Source organism: Montipora foliosa, unplaced genomic scaffold, assembly GCF_036669935.1.
Source record: "Montipora foliosa isolate CH-2021 unplaced genomic scaffold, ASM3666993v2 scaffold_306, whole genome shotgun sequence".
NCBI lineage: Eukaryota > Metazoa > Cnidaria > Anthozoa > Scleractinia > Acroporidae > Montipora > Montipora foliosa.
The window spans coordinates 42,103-56,656 of record NW_027179607.1 but is presented as its reverse complement, the minus strand read 5'-3'; the positions used below and the strand labels follow the sequence as shown (position 1 = coordinate 56,656).

The window sequence follows — 14,554 nt, the reverse complement described above, 5'->3', positions numbered from 1 at the left end:
ATACAACGAAGGCTACAACACTACAACATTGATCCTGCGAAAACGTGACTTACGTGACGTAGCGCACTTCAAAGTCTTACTGTTCCCTGCTCAACACGGACAGTACGTATTCAAAGGGCCGATAAGACACTATCCTGACCATGAAAGATTTACTTTTTATGCATAACAATCCAATTAACTGATAACATAGAGAAACCACAAAGTGTTGGCCACAGAAATGTAACGCCAACTGATCTGGCGGGTCCTCAGTTACTCAATGCAAAACGGGCTCTCCAGAACGCAACATAACACAACGCAAAAGAAATCTATCGCGATGGAGCAGTACAAACACACATCCACTTACGTTTTCGAAACGATGCACGAGGATAAGAGCTCGACCCGCTGGCATTTTCTTGTCTCACTCGTCTATCGATGGAAATCGATGCGGCTGAAATAAACACGTCCTCTCGCTCTCTCTACGGCCAAGAATGAAAGAAATAAAATCACAGTTTTGCAGTGCACCAAGTACGGAACATTCACCTACAATTTCAGCAGTGGAATTCACAAATACAACTCACCTTCCTTAGTCCTTACACCGCCACCGCATCTCCTTCCCTGCCCTGCCTGAAACGTTACCAACAAACCTTCCCATTAGCCAACTTGCCACCGGGGTTTGGTGCGGGGACTAGCGCGAACGCAGGTCCCCACTACCAGAAATTATACGCTCGAGTTACCCACATTTGGGGTAATCGCAAGGGTCAACCCAATCGAAGTGCAATGAAAGAGCCTCACCTTGAGAGGACTGCCTCCCTGATCACAGTGCCGTCCCGCGTCAGGTAAGTATGCCTTTTCAACCTCTCCGGAACCGCAAAACGCAACTTGTCTGCGCATACCATGTGGTAATGGGGGTTCATCGTGCTCCTCGTCCTGTCGTGTCGTGCTGTCCACTCGCTGCTATGCTACCTAGAAAAGAGAAGAGAATGTGAAGGTTGGTTGCTTGGTCATTTGTTCTGCTTTCACTTGATTATTTCTTCCCCAGAGGGAAGTGGGCCACGCTCGGAGGTAGTGCTATACCGAGGCAACCCGTGGCCGGGACGAGGCAAGCCTCTTTTCCACGGCCCAGTTCCAAAAATCAGTTTAATATATGAGCTGCTCGATGAGCAGCGAATGGCAGACCAAAGGTCACCAGTCGACAGACTCATCCAACGCCTGAGGCATTGGTCACCAGTATTAGGCGACAGAGGCGAAATAAAACTAAGCAAATCAGGTGGTACAGAGGGTGAATTAAGCAGGTGGCCCGAAGCGAAAAACGAGCTTGTTGGAAACATAGAGGCGATGACTCCATCCGCCCCCCACTGGCGGGCAAAATAACGTCGACGTCTCCGGGTTGAAAAACGCTTGAAGAGCAAGGGGAGGTGGAACTTGACACGGGCCTTTGCTCCCTCAATGACGGCGAGGGCCCCAGGTTGACAGAACGAAAGCGGTAGTCATTGCGGGCCAGCCAGATGTGAAACTTACAGGCACACAACAGGTAACTGAAGACTTTGGGCACTGCGTGAAGCTCAGTGGAATTGAAACCAAAAAGTAAATGGCGACGCTCAAGCACAGGACACATAGGCGAGAAATGAAAAAGGAGGGACTGTAGCCAACCAACAACACTTTGAGCAAGGGGACACACAAAGAGCAAATGCGACAGTGACTCGACGACAGGACCACAAAAACAAGCGGAGGAGACAGATAAACCAAAAGAGAGAAGACGCTCAGCAGTGTAAATCACACCATGAGCTACCTTCCAGGAGAAATCAACAACAAAGCGGTCAAAATCAAAGAAGTGGAACTGGCGCCACGTATCATACCAGTAAAGGTCCCCAAAGGAGGGAAAGAACTTAACTACACAGTGCGGTGTGACAGAGGAACAGGATAAAAGAAACTGGTAACCGACTTTGGCAGAGAAAAAAAGCCACGGAGGCGACAACGTGAGGGTCAGAGGATGCGAAAACCAAAGTTCCCCGGGAGGGGGAAAAAGAGCCACCAAGCGACTCCCAGGCCAAAAGCAAAGAGGAGTAAAATGGCGGTAACAGGGACCTGTCGAAGGCAGCGGGACGGGAGAAAACATCAAGAGAGGAGGCAGCAAAACACGATTGAAACCAGTACGACACAAAGGAGGACCAGCTTGACGAGGACAAAGTAGACCGTTTGACCCACTGACCCAGAAGCGACCAAACCTTGAGCTTAATGTCCACCACCGAGAAACCTCCCAGCGATGTGGGCTGAACGACCACAGCACGTGCAACGAGCTCCCGCTTGGTTTTCCAGAAGAATGAGAAAACAAGGGAGTTAAGTTCTTTAAGTACCCAGGGGGGCATGTGGACCAGGGATGCCACATACCAAACCCTGGCGAGGGCCAGGCAATTGATGACCAAAGCCTTGCCATGAAAAGACAAGGAGCGCTGACGCCAGGAGGAGAGGACGCGTTCCACAGCCTCTATCCGAGGCCGCCAATTAGTTCATCAATGTCATGCGGGCCAATGAAGACTCCGAGGATTTTAAGCTTAGAAGATGTCCAGTCGAGAGGGACAGGGGGGTCAGTTCGGCCAGCCCAAGACCCCAGCCACAAGCCGCGAGACTTTGTCAGGTTGAGCTTGGATCCAGAACCAAGCTCATACCTTGTGTAGGTGTCAAAAACAGCCCTAATGGAGGCATCGGAGGACAAGATGAGCGATGTGTCATCCGCGTACTGGGAAATTGGAGAGAGCGGTGAGGGCAGTCCAGGCAGCAAAGGTCCAGTAATGGCGGGATTTGCTCGAATATTGGCGGCCAAGACCTCAGCGACCATAACATACAGCAAAGGTGCGAGGGGGCAGCCTTGACGCACCCCCCGTGTGAGACTGAAAAAGTTTGAGACATGACCGTTAACAATGACAGCACTCTGAACAGCATTATAGAAAAGGCGGATCCAGCGCAGAAAGGAGGTTTGGAAACCCATTCTGCAGAGGGTGGCATGCAGAAAGGACCAATCAACGCGATCAAACGCTTTTTCTTGGTCGAGCGAGAGGATGGCACAAGGAGACCCGGATTGCGTGGCGTAATGGACCATGTCTCGGAGATAAGCGACGTTCTCACCAATATAACGACCGGGGACACCACAGGTTTGATCCTCAGCCACCACGGCATGAATAACCTTCAGGAGACGCCCAGCGATGACGCGGGCAGCGAGCTTGTAGTCCACACTAAGGAGGGAAATTGGCCGCCAGTTACGAGGGTTCAGCCGGTCACCCGTCTTAAAGATGAGAGAAATGATGCCTCGACGCTGAGAGAGGCTGAGAGTGCCAGCCTCATAACATGAGTTCAGGACGAGCACGAGGTCCTGTCCGAGCACCGGCCAGAATTTGACATAAAACTCCATAGGGAGGCCATCCAAGCCCGGGGTCTTGCCTCGAGCCATCCCACATAAAGCAGTATAACACTCCTCCGACTGGAGAGGACCATCACACTGTTGAGCCTGGTCGGCGGACAAGGTGGAGGTGAGGGCGTCGAGCAGGGAAAGAGCCACGTCCCCGTCAGTAGGCTCGGCACTAAACAAGTTAGAATAAAAGGAAGCAAAAGCCTGGCATAGGTCCTTTGAACTCGAGACCACTGTGCCATCATCGCATCGAAGTGCTGAAATAAGTCGGTCGGCGGCACGCTTCTTTTCCAGACGGAAGAAAAAGGCCGAGGAGGTTTCACCTTCCTCAACCCATTGGCCCGAGCACGGACTTGGGCTCCCCGAGCTGCCTCGAGGTCTAGGGCAGCAAGGGCAGACAGGGTAGAATGGTACGGCTCAACACAGGAGGTGAAACCGGCATCAACACGGTTCTTAAGATGCCCAGCTAGTCGGCCAAGGAGGTCTCGACACTGCGATGTTTTCTTTCGAGCGCTCAGCGCAATATTTAATTGTGAGGCCTTTGATTTGGCTCTTGCCCTTATCCCACCACTTAGCTAGTGACGGGAAGGACAGCATGGACTGCCTCCAAACGGACCAAAAATTAGTGATATGCTGGATATAGTCCTCATCATTGAGGACAGAAATGTTGAGCTTCCAGAAACTGTCCCAGGAGCAGCAATGTCTGGGACACTACAAGAAAGCACCACACCACAGTGATCCGAAAACGGACAAGGAATAATATCGCAAGTCAAGACTGATGGTAACAGGAGTACGGGGCACCAATGAGATCAATACGGGAGGCCATAAGGCCGTCTGAGCGAGTCCAAGAGAAGGCAGAATCGGAAGGATGCAGGTGCCTCCAAATGTCCAGACAACAGCAGGAGTCAAAAAGACGTTTTAAGGTAGCAGTACTTTCGCGGGAAGTGTCAGAGACATTGGAGCCCCGACGATCGAGGGCGCGGTCGAACACAGTGTTAAAGTCCCCGGCAAGGAAGGTCGGATAGGTGGGATCAACCCAAGACGAGACGTCGTCCAGGAAGTCGTCACGGGCTGGGTTGCGATTGGGGGCGTAGAGACAGCAGATACGAAACGGGTGCCCAGAATGGGTAAAGTGGCAAAAAACAACACGCCCAGCGGTGTCACACCAAGAGCTCGTAAGGGTGACCGTGGGGCGGAATAAAATGATGCAACCACAAGAGTGTGCAGAGCCAACAGAAGCAACTGCATTAAAACCAGATGAACGAAACCAGACTGACATTCACTGTCTGAAGAGCAGTGGGCCCTCTTGTAGGCAGACAATGTCAGGGACCTGAGGAAAGGAACGTAACCAGTGCAGAACACCAGCGCGCTTGGACGAGTCCCTGAGACCATTGGTGTTTAAGGAGAGGATAGAGAGAGCCATAACTGAGAAGAAAGAGAGAGACAGCACAACTAGGAGCGACGGCTCCGAACCGGGGCAGGGGGAGCCAAGGAGGGAAGGCCAGAATGAACAGCCCTCCCAGACTCCCTGCCCTTTCCAGACTTCGAGCGGCCGGGGACCGCAGAACCAGGAAGAGGTTTCTTCGCTTTCTTCTTAGACTTGACCTGATCATCAGAGGAAGCCTCAACATCCGAAAGTCCACGCTTAGTGACTGGTGAATCAGTCAGCTCGACCTCGTTAACCATTACGGGAGACAGAGATAGAACCTGTGGGGTATTTACAGGGGTTACATTGATGCCCGTTAAAGGGTCATCGTCACTAAATATACTTTGACTGTATTCAGTCTCATTAACTAGTTCATTATCATTCGTATCCATTTCTTTTCCATTATTACTATTATCCATTTCCATTTCTTTTCCATTAACTACAGCATTATTTGTCATTTCTTTTCCAGTAACTACATTATTACTATTATCCATTTCCATTTCTTTTCCATTAACTATAGTAGTATTGTCCATTACACCAACTACGTTACTACTAGTGTTAACATTGTATTACTCTGTGGCGCAGCCAAACCATCAGACGCAGCGGCGGGGGAGGCAGCCACCTGCACGCGCGTCGAGGACCCACCATTACCGTTTTAGGGAGGGCCGCACCCTCCTTAACATTTACTGGTGGCAGGAGAGGCCATGGGTGGAGTACCAGGGGGGATAACTCATTGTCCCTGAGGTCGGTGTGGGAACCCCAACTTGAAATACCAGGTTGCGTGGGGGCAGGAGGACGAAGGGTTACCCCCTCGTCCCCAGAGTCCTCATGGTCAGAGCTTGCAGGAGAAGTGGGAAGGTCCTCAGGACCAGAACTGACATCCAGGAGGGGAGGCAGCGACTCCGGGGGAGTGGCACCAACAACAAGTGAAGCGGACGGATGGGCGGGGGTCGCAGGCGAAGATGGTGGGTTCCCCCAGGCATTGGGGGGGTTGGGCAATCCCTGGCCATGTGACCAGGCTCCCGACACCTGCGGCACTTCCCGCGCAAGTCACAGTTTTTGGTGAGGTGTTCCCCACGACAGATATCACATTCGGCCGGCTGACCCACATACCACACCTTACATTTATATCCAGCAATGTCCAGATTACGAGGGATCCGGCCAGAACGAACCATTTTGATGATACGGGCTCCAGTGCAGATTGCAGGGTCACCCGGGTAATGCTGGTGCCTTATCGTCTCCACCTTCCCGTACGAGGAAAAGTAGGGCCGGAGGCGATCATCACTCTCCTCAAAGGGATAGTGATACAACATAACATTTTGAGCTCGAGGCCCAGCATACATGACTTTGCACTTAGCACCAGCTAAAGTGACAAAATCATAACCTTCAACAATATTTTTACATTTTGGGTCAGCGAAAGTAATCTGAACCAGTTTTACGGGAACAAACTGAATACTGTCAATCACAAAGGGGGTGAACTTTCCCTTGATGGCTGTAACAAGTTCCGCCCTGGGAACAGAGGTTGGAACATCGGAAAGGTCGAGGACTACTGTCCTCTTAAAGGCCGCAAGAGGCATGATGAAAAGGGAAAAAGAGAAAAAACAGTCCCCCCGGAAAGCAAAGCTCCCAGGAAGGGAACAGAAAGACTGGCTACCCTGGGTTATGGCAGGACGCCAAGCATAAGTCCCCAGGAGGGTCACCAGTAAAACTCAGGAATCAAAAATCTTACCACAAATCCCAAAAACGCTTGTCCCCACACTCCAATTCCAATACGGAACTTACGCGTACCACAAGGAAAGGCACGAACCTGGCAGATAATAAAAACCCGCGTCAGGTAAGTATGCCTTTTCAACCTCTCCGGAACCGCAAAAACGCAACTTGTCTGCGCATACCATGTGGTAATGGGGGTCACGTGCTCCTCGTCCTGTCGTGTCGTGCTGTCCACTCGCTGCTATGCTACCTAGAAAAGAGAAGAGAAATGTGAAGGTTGGTTGCTTGGTCATTTGTTCTGCTTTCACTTGATTATTTCTTCCCCAGAGGGAAGTGGGCCACGCTCGGAGGTAGTGCTATACCGAGGCAACCCGTGGCCGGGACGAGGCAAGCCTCTTTTCCACGGCCCAGTTCCAAAAATCAGTTTAATATATGAGCTGCTCGATGAGCAGCGTATCAGATATTAAGCTGATAAGAACAGATACTACACTTGATCTTAGCCAAAAGGCCGAGAAGCGATGCCCGTAAATGCTCACAGCGGACAAGGTGCTCCCAGTCTCATGGCCACGAGATATGGTGGTCCGATTACAATCCGTGCCAAGGAAGGAATGCCCAAAGCCAACCTGAAAGCGAGGCGCACACAACGATCGCCCTTGTACAGTGGGCAGCATGACCAGCATTGCATGGCACTTGCGTTGACGGCAAGAGGACAAATGCACATTGTGCTTGCTCTGACCTCGTTTTTATTTTCCCTTATAACAAAGTTAATTTTCACGGCGAATTACTTGTCTACGACCATACCACAGGGAAAACACCGGTTCTCGTCCGATCACCGAAGTTAAGCCCTGTCGGGCGGGGTTAGTACTTGGATGGGAGACCGCCTGGGAATACCCCGTGTTGTAGGCTTCCCTTTTTCCTTCTGTACACTTGATTATCTCAAAAATCTCAGTTTCCTTTAATGAAAGAACATTCCAAACCAGGTTTTTTGAACACAACATGCCAACGATATGTCCAAAGATGAGACATACAACAAAAACCAAATAGTTCACACGAGAAAGTGGAACTTGTATTCCCAAGGGAGCTGCGTGCGCGCGAGATCTTATCAATCCAACGTTTATGACATGAAACGTATCTTTTCGTGTGAGCAAAGACAGATACGACAAGTAAAAAATGCATGCACTGTTATGCATTAGATGGAAGTTAACCTAGCCCGGATGATATGCATACAACGAAGGCTACAACACTACAACATTGATCCTGCGAAAACGTGACTTACGTGACGTAGCGCACTTCAAAGTCTTACTGTTCCCCTGCTCAACACGGACAGTACGTATTCAAAGGGCCGATAAGACACTATCCTGACCATGAAAGATTTACTTTTTATGCATAACAATCCAATTAACTGATAACATAGAGAAACCACAAAGTGTTGGCCACAGAAATGTAACGCCAACTGATCTGGCGGGTCCTCAGTTACTCAATGCAAAACGGGCTCTCCAGAACGCAACATAACACAACGCAAAAGAAATCTAATCGCGATGGAGCAGTACAAAACACACATCCACTTACGTTTTCGAAACGATGCACGAGGATAAGAGCTCGACCCGCTGGCATTTTCTTGTCTCACTCGTCTATCGATGGAATCGATGCGGCTGAAATAAACACGTCCTCTCGCTCTCTCTACGGCCAAGAATGAAAGAAATAAAATCACAGTTTTGCAGTGCACCAAGTACGGAACTTTCACCTACAATTTCAGCAGTGGAATTCACAAATACAACTCACCTTCCTTAGTCCTTACACCGCCACCGCATCTCCTTCCCTGCCCTGCCTGAAACGTTACCAACAAACCTTCCCATTAGCCAACTTTGCCACCGGGGTTTGGTGCGGGGACTAGCGCGAACGCAGGTCCCCACTACCAAGAAATTATACGCTCGAGTTACCCACATTTGGGGTAATCGCAAGGGTCAACCCAATCGAAGTGCAATGAAAGAGCCTCACCTTGAGAGGACTGCCTCCCTGATCACAGTGCCTCCCGCGTCAGGTAAGTATGCCTTTTCAACCTCTCCGGAACCGCAAAACGCAACTTGTCTGCGCATACCATGGGGTAATGGGGGTCACGTGCTCCTCGTCCTGTCGTGTCGTGCTGTCCACTCGCTGCTATGCTACCTAGAAAAGAGAAGAGAATGTGAAGGTTGGTTGCTTGGTCATTTGTTCTGCTTTCACTTGATTATTTCTTCCCCAGAGGGAAGTGGGCCACGCTCGGAGGTAGTGCTATACCGAGGCAACCCGTGGCCGGGACGAGGCAAGCCTCTTTCCACTGCCCAGTTCCAAAAATCAGTTTAATATATGAGCTGCTCGATGAGCAGCGGTATCAGATATTAAGCTGATAAGACAGATACTACACTTGATCTTAGCCAAAAGGCCGAGAAGCGATGCCCGTAAATGCTCACAGCGGACAAGGTGCTCCCAGTCTCATGGCCACGAGATATGGTGGTCCGATTACAATCCGTGCCAAGGAAGGAATGCCCAAAGCCAACCTGAAAGCGAGGCGCACACAACGATCGCCCTTGTACAGTGGGCAGCAGGACCAGCATTGCATGGCACTTGCGTTGACGGCAAGAGGACAAATGCACATTGTGCTTGCTCTGACCTCGTTTTTATTTTCCCTTATAACAAAGTTAATTTTCACGGCGAATTACTTGTCTACGACCATACCACAGGGAAAACACCGGTTCTCGTCCGATCACCGAAGTTAAGCCCTGTCGGGCGGGGTTAGTACTTGGATGGGAGACCGCCTGGGAATACCCCGTGTTGTAGGCTTCCCTTTTTCCTTCTGTACACTTGATTATCTCAAAAATCTCAGTTTCCTTTAATGAAAGAACATTCCAAACCAGGTTTTTTGAACACAACATGCCAACGATATGTCAAAGATGAGACATACAACAAAAACAAAATAGTTCACACGAGAAAGTGGAACTTGTATTCCCAAGGGAGCGCGTGCGCGCGAGATCTTATCAATCCAACGTTTATGACATGAAACGTATCTTTTCGTGTGAGCAAAGAACAGGATACGACAAGTAAAAAATGGCATGCACTGTTATGCATTAGATGGAAGTTAACCTAGCCCGGATGATATGCATACAACGAAGGCTACAACACTACAACATTGATCCTGCGAAAACGTGACTTACGTGACGTAGCGCACTTCAAAGTCTTACTGTTCCCTGCTCAACACGGACAGTACGTATTCAAAGGGCCGATAAGACACTATCCTGACCATGAAAGATTTACTTTTTATGATAACAATCCAATTAACTGATAACATAGAGAAACCACAAAGTGTTGGCCACAGAAATGTAACGCCAACTGATCTGGCGGGTCCTCAGTTACTCAATGCAAAACGGGCTCTCCAGAACGCAACATAACACAACGCAAAAGAAATCTATCGCGATGGAGCAGTACAAACACACATCCACTTACGTTTTCGAAACGATGCACGAGGATAAGAGCTCGACCCGCTGGCATTTTCTTGTCTCACTCGTCTATCGATGGAAATCGATGCGGCTGAAATAAACACGTCCTCTCGCTCTCTCTACGGCCAAGAATGAAAGAAATAAAATCACAGTTTTGCAGTGCACCAAGTACGGAACATTCACCTACAATTTCAGCAGTGGAATTCACAAATACAACTCACCTTCCTTAGTCCTTACACCGCCACCGCATCTCCTTCCCTGCCCTGCCTGAAACGTTACCAACAAACCTTCCCATTAGCCAACTTTGCCACCGGGGTTTGGTGCGGGGACTAGCGCGAACGCAGGTCCCCACTACCAGAAATTATACGCTCGAGTTACCCACATTTGGGGTAATCGCAAGGGTCAACCCAATCGAAGTGCAATGAAAGAGCCTCACCTTGAGAGGACTGCCTCCTGATCACAGTGCCTCCCGCGTCAGGTAAGTATGCCTTTTCAACCTCTCCGGAACCGCAAAACGCAACTTGTCTGCGCATACCATGTGGTAATGGGGGTCACGTGCTCCTCGTCCTGTCGTGTCGTGCTGTCCACTCGCTGCTATGCTACCTAGAAAAGAGAAGAGAATGTGAAGGTTGGTTGCTTGGTCATTTGTTCTGCTTTCACTTGATTATTTCTTCCCCAGAGGGAAGTGGGCCACGCTCGGAGGTAGTGCTATACCGAGGCAACCCGTGGCCGGGACGAGGCAAGCCTCTTTTCCACGGCCCAGTTCCAAAAATCAGTTTAATATATGAGCTGCTCGATGAGCAGCGGGTGAATGGCAGACCAAAGGTCACCAGTCGACAGACTCATCCAACGCCTGAGGCATTGGTCACCAGTATTAGGCGACAGAGGCGAAATAAAACTAAGCAAATCAGGTGGTACAGAGGGTGAATTAAGCAGGTGGCCCGAAGCGAAAAACGAGCTTGTTGGAAACATAGAGGCGATGACTCCATCCGCCCCCCACTGGCGGGCAAAATAACGTCGACGTCTCCGGGTTGAAAAACGCTTGAAGAGCAAGGGGAGGTGGAACTTGACACGGGCCTTTGCTCCCTCAATGACGGCGAGGGCCCCAGGTTGACAGAACGAAAGCGGTAGTCATTGCGGGCCAGCCAGATGTGAAACTTACAGGCACACAACAGGTAACTGAAGACTTTGGGCACTGCGTGAAGCTCAGTGGAATTGAAACCAAAAAGTAAATGGCGACGCTCAAGCACAGGACACATAGGCGAGAAATGAAAAAGGAGGGACTGTAGCCAACCAACAACACTTTGAGCAAGGGGACACACAAAGAGCAAATGCGACAGTGACTCGACGACAGGACCACAAAAACAAGCGGAGGAGACAGATAAACCAAAAGAGAGAAGACGCTCAGCAGTGTAAATCACACCATGAGCTACCTTCCAGGAGAAATCAACAACAAAGCGGTCAAAATCAAAGAAGTGGAACTGGCGCCACGTATCATACCAGTAAAGGTCCCCAAAGGAGGGAAAGAACTTAACTACACAGTGCGGTGTGACAGAGGAACAGGATAAAAGAAACTGGTAACCGACTTTGGCAGAGAAAAAAAGCCACGGAGGCGACAACGTGAGGGTCAGAGGATGCGAAAACCAAAGTTCCCCGGGAGGGGGAAAAAGAGCCACCAAGCGACTCCCAGGCCAAAAGCAAAGAGGAGTAAAATGGCGGTAACAGGGACCTGTCGAAGGCAGCGGGACGGGAGAAAACATCAAGAGAGGAGGCAGCAAAACACGATTGAAACCAGTACGACACAAAGGAGGACCAGCTTGACGAGGACAAAGTAGACCGTTTGACCCACTGACCCAGAAGCGACCAAACCTTGAGCTTAATGTCCACCACCGAGAAACCTCCCAGCGATGTGGGCTGAACGACCACAGCACGTGCAACGAGCTCCCGCTTGGTTTTCCAGAAGAATGAGAAAACAAGGGAGTTAAGTTCTTTAAGTACCCAGGGGGGCATGTGGACCAGGGATGCCACATACCAAACCCTGGCGAGGGCCAGGCAATTGATGACCAAAGCCTTGCCATGAAAAGACAAGGAGCGCTGACGCCAGGAGGAGAGGACGCGTTCCACAGCCTCTATCCGAGGCCGCCAATTAGTTCATCAATGTCATGCGGGCCAATGAAGACTCCGAGGATTTTAAGCTTAGAAGATGTCCAGTCGAGAGGGACAGGGGGGTCAGTTCGGCCAGCCCAAGACCCCAGCCACAAGCCGCGAGACTTTGTCAGGTTGAGCTTGGATCCAGAACCAAGCTCATACCTTGTGTAGGTGTCAAAAACAGCCCTAATGGAGGCATCGGAGGACAAGATGAGCGATGTGTCATCCGCGTACTGGGAAATTGGAGAGAGCGGTGAGGGCAGTCCAGGCAGCAAAGGTCCAGTAATGGCGGGATTTGCTCGAATATTGGCGGCCAAGACCTCAGCGACCATAACATACAGCAAAGGTGCGAGGGGGCAGCCTTGACGCACCCCCCGTGTGAGACTGAAAAAGTTTGAGACATGACCGTTAACAATGACAGCACTCTGAACAGCATTATAGAAAAGGCGGATCCAGCGCAGAAAGGAGGTTTGGAAACCCATTCTGCAGAGGGTGGCATGCAGAAAGGACCAATCAACGCGATCAAACGCTTTTTCTTGGTCGAGCGAGAGGATGGCACAAGGAGACCCGGATTGCGTGGCGTAATGGACCATGTCTCGGAGATAAGCGACGTTCTCACCAATATAACGACCGGGGACACCACAGGTTTGATCCTCAGCCACCACGGCATGAATAACCTTCAGGAGACGCCCAGCGATGACGCGGGCAGCGAGCTTGTAGTCCACACTAAGGAGGGAAATTGGCCGCCAGTTACGAGGGTTCAGCCGGTCACCCGTCTTAAAGATGAGAGAAATGATGCCTCGACGCTGAGAGAGGCTGAGAGTGCCAGCCTCATAACATGAGTTCAGGACGAGCACGAGGTCCTGTCCGAGCACCGGCCAGAATTTGACATAAAACTCCATAGGGAGGCCATCCAAGCCCGGGGTCTTGCCTCGAGCCATCCCACATAAAGCAGTATAACACTCCTCCGACTGGAGAGGACCATCACACTGTTGAGCCTGGTCGGCGGACAAGGTGGAGGTGAGGGCGTCGAGCAGGGAAAGAGCCACGTCCCCGTCAGTAGGCTCGGCACTAAACAAGTTAGAATAAAAGGAAGCAAAAGCCTGGCATAGGTCCTTTGAACTCGAGACCACTGTGCCATCATCGCATCGAAGTGCTGAAATAAGTCGGTCGGCGGCACGCTTCTTTTCCAGACGGAAGAAAAAGGCCGAGGAGGTTTCACCTTCCTCAACCCATTGGCCCGAGCACGGACTTGGGCTCCCCGAGCTGCCTCGAGGTCTAGGGCAGCAAGGGCAGACAGGGTAGAATGGTACGGCTCAACACAGGAGGTGAAACCGGCATCAACACGGTTCTTAAGATGCCCAGCTAGTCGGCCAAGGAGGTCTCGACACTGCGATGTTTTCTTTCGAGCGCTCAGCGCAATATTTAATTGTGAGGCCTTTGATTTGGCTCTTGCCCTTATCCCACCACTTAGCTAGTGACGGGAAGGACAGCATGGACTGCCTCCAAACGGACCAAAAATTAGTGATATGCTGGATATAGTCCTCATCATTGAGGACAGAAATGTTGAGCTTCCAGAAACTGTCCCAGGAGCAGCAATGTCTGGGACACTACAAGAAAGCACCACACCACAGTGATCCGAAAACGGACAAGGAATAATATCGCAAGTCAAGACTGATGGTAACAGGAGTACGGGGCACCAATGAGATCAATACGGGAGGCCATAAGGCCGTCTGAGCGAGTCCAAGAGAAGGCAGAATCGGAAGGATGCAGGTGCCTCCAAATGTCCAGACAACAGCAGGAGTCAAAAAGACGTTTTAAGGTAGCAGTACTTTCGCGGGAAGTGTCAGAGACATTGGAGCCCCGACGATCGAGGGCGCGGTCGAACACAGTGTTAAAGTCCCCGGCAAGGAAGGTCGGATAGGTGGGATCAACCCAAGACGAGACGTCGTCCAGGAAGTCGTCACGGGCTGGGTTGCGATTGGGGGCGTAGAGACAGCAGATACGAAACGGGTGCCCAGAATGGGTAAAGTGGCAAAAAACAACACGCCCAGCGGTGTCACACCAAGAGCTCGTAAGGGTGACCGTGGGGCGGAATAAAATGATGCAACCACAAGAGTGTGCAGAGCCAACAGAAGCAACTGCATTAAAACCAGATGAACGAAACCAGACTGACATTCACTGTCTGAAGAGCAGTGGGCCCTCTTGTAGGCAGACAATGTCAGGGACCTGAGGAAAGGAACGTAACCAGTGCAGAACACCAGCGCGCTTGGACGAGTCCCTGAGACCATTGGTGTTTAAGGAGAGGATAGAGAGAGCCATAACTGAGAAGAAAGAGAGAGACAGCACAACTAGGAGCGACGGCTCCGAACCGGGGCAGGGGGAGCCAAGGAGGGAAGGCCAGAATGAACAGCC

At 50.8% G+C, this 14,554-nt stretch overlaps 9 non-coding genes across 9 annotated transcripts; 2 read left to right on the top strand and 7 right to left on the bottom strand.

Moving 5' to 3' along the window:
* Positions 1-658: 658 nt before the first annotated feature.
* On the bottom strand, positions 659-823 carry LOC137987068 (U1 spliceosomal RNA). Its single transcript, XR_011120249.1, has one exon. It is a non-coding gene; the product is annotated as a U1 spliceosomal RNA (small nuclear RNA).
* A 196-nt stretch (positions 824-1,019) lies between these two features.
* On the bottom strand, positions 1,020-1,207 carry LOC137987030 (U2 spliceosomal RNA). The gene has a single exon (XR_011120217.1). It is a non-coding gene; the product is annotated as a U2 spliceosomal RNA (small nuclear RNA).
* A 5,639-nt stretch (positions 1,208-6,846) lies between these two features.
* LOC137987076 (U2 spliceosomal RNA) lies at positions 6,847-7,038 on the bottom strand. Its single transcript, XR_011120257.1, has one exon. It is a non-coding gene; the product is annotated as a U2 spliceosomal RNA (small nuclear RNA).
* A 267-nt stretch (positions 7,039-7,305) lies between these two features.
* LOC137987029 (5S ribosomal RNA) lies at positions 7,306-7,424 on the top strand. The gene has a single exon (XR_011120216.1). It is a non-coding gene; the product is annotated as a 5S ribosomal RNA (ribosomal RNA).
* A 978-nt stretch (positions 7,425-8,402) lies between these two features.
* LOC137987065 (U1 spliceosomal RNA) lies at positions 8,403-8,567 on the bottom strand. Its single transcript, XR_011120247.1, has one exon. It is a non-coding gene; the product is annotated as a U1 spliceosomal RNA (small nuclear RNA).
* A 194-nt stretch (positions 8,568-8,761) lies between these two features.
* Positions 8,762-8,952, bottom strand: LOC137987015 (U2 spliceosomal RNA). The gene has a single exon (XR_011120203.1). It is a non-coding gene; the product is annotated as a U2 spliceosomal RNA (small nuclear RNA).
* Positions 8,953-9,219: 267 nt separating this feature from the next.
* LOC137987017 (5S ribosomal RNA) lies at positions 9,220-9,338 on the top strand. Its single transcript, XR_011120205.1, has one exon. It is a non-coding gene; the product is annotated as a 5S ribosomal RNA (ribosomal RNA).
* Positions 9,339-10,314: 976 nt separating this feature from the next.
* LOC137987063 (U1 spliceosomal RNA) lies at positions 10,315-10,477 on the bottom strand. Its single transcript, XR_011120245.1, has one exon. It is a non-coding gene; the product is annotated as a U1 spliceosomal RNA (small nuclear RNA).
* A 194-nt stretch (positions 10,478-10,671) lies between these two features.
* On the bottom strand, positions 10,672-10,863 carry LOC137987016 (U2 spliceosomal RNA). Its single transcript, XR_011120204.1, has one exon. It is a non-coding gene; the product is annotated as a U2 spliceosomal RNA (small nuclear RNA).
* Between the last annotated feature and the right edge of the window lie 3,691 nt (positions 10,864-14,554).